Source organism: Myotis lucifugus, unplaced genomic scaffold (assembly GCF_000147115.1).
Source record: "Myotis lucifugus unplaced genomic scaffold, Myoluc2.0 scaffold_7, whole genome shotgun sequence".
In the NCBI taxonomy this organism is placed as follows: Eukaryota; Metazoa; Chordata; class Mammalia; order Chiroptera; family Vespertilionidae; genus Myotis; species Myotis lucifugus.
The window spans coordinates 6,324,901-6,325,793 of NW_005871055.1; positions in this window are offsets into that span (position 1 = coordinate 6,324,901).

Here is an 893-nt window from a genome sequence, read left to right on the forward strand (position 1 = left end):
AGGCTGCATGAGACATCCCTCTGAAAATGCTAACTTCCAAAACAGTAAAGCTTCCTGTGTTTCCCACTGCTTCTCACTGCTTGGCTCATCACAGATTCTGAGGCGTGAGCAACAGATGAAGACGGGGTTAGTTCCGACTGCTGTGTGTTGGCATCAGGCACTCTGCATTGAACATTTACTGGCATAAACTGTAACATTCAGACACTAGTCCTTACCATCAAAGTGCCCTTTGACATCAAATATAACATGAAATGCATGGTTTTTGTGAAAGAAAACTTGCAAGAAGATCAGGAACTGTGTGCTGTTTCTTTAGGGGAGAAACAGCTCATCGCAGCTCATGGCTGAGAGTACCAGACTGCTCTGAAGAAGCTCACCAGAACGTGGAATGGAGTCTCCACGGGGGCATTATTGTTCCTGAACTTGGGGGCTTTTGCTTCTTGTCAGCTGAAGAAATCTCACAGGTGGAGACCTGGACTTTTCAAGTGTAGGTATCAACAGTGCAGGAAATAGAGCCCTGGAATATTGCACTGCTTTATAATTTGCTATTTTGGCAGGATCTTTCACTTATAATAAGTGATTTTAAGCCTTTGAAGACTTGACCTTTGTGAGGAATTGTTACACAGTATTAATATCTAAACTCATGGTGGTGTGATGTGTTGGCTATGAAGGTGGCAAGGTCTGTGCTGATGGAGGTGTTTCAAGCAGCTTGGGTTCTGTCTTAGGTCATGTTAGTAATTTGTTCTATGATTTTTAGCAAAGTTTATGTCCCATTCTGGAAATGGGGATAATGACATCTGTGGAAATTGAGGGTCAAGTAAAGAAACCATTAGTTGCTACTACTTGACTCGTTTGATAAGGATGTGTACATTATGCTGTCATACAGCTATAATCTG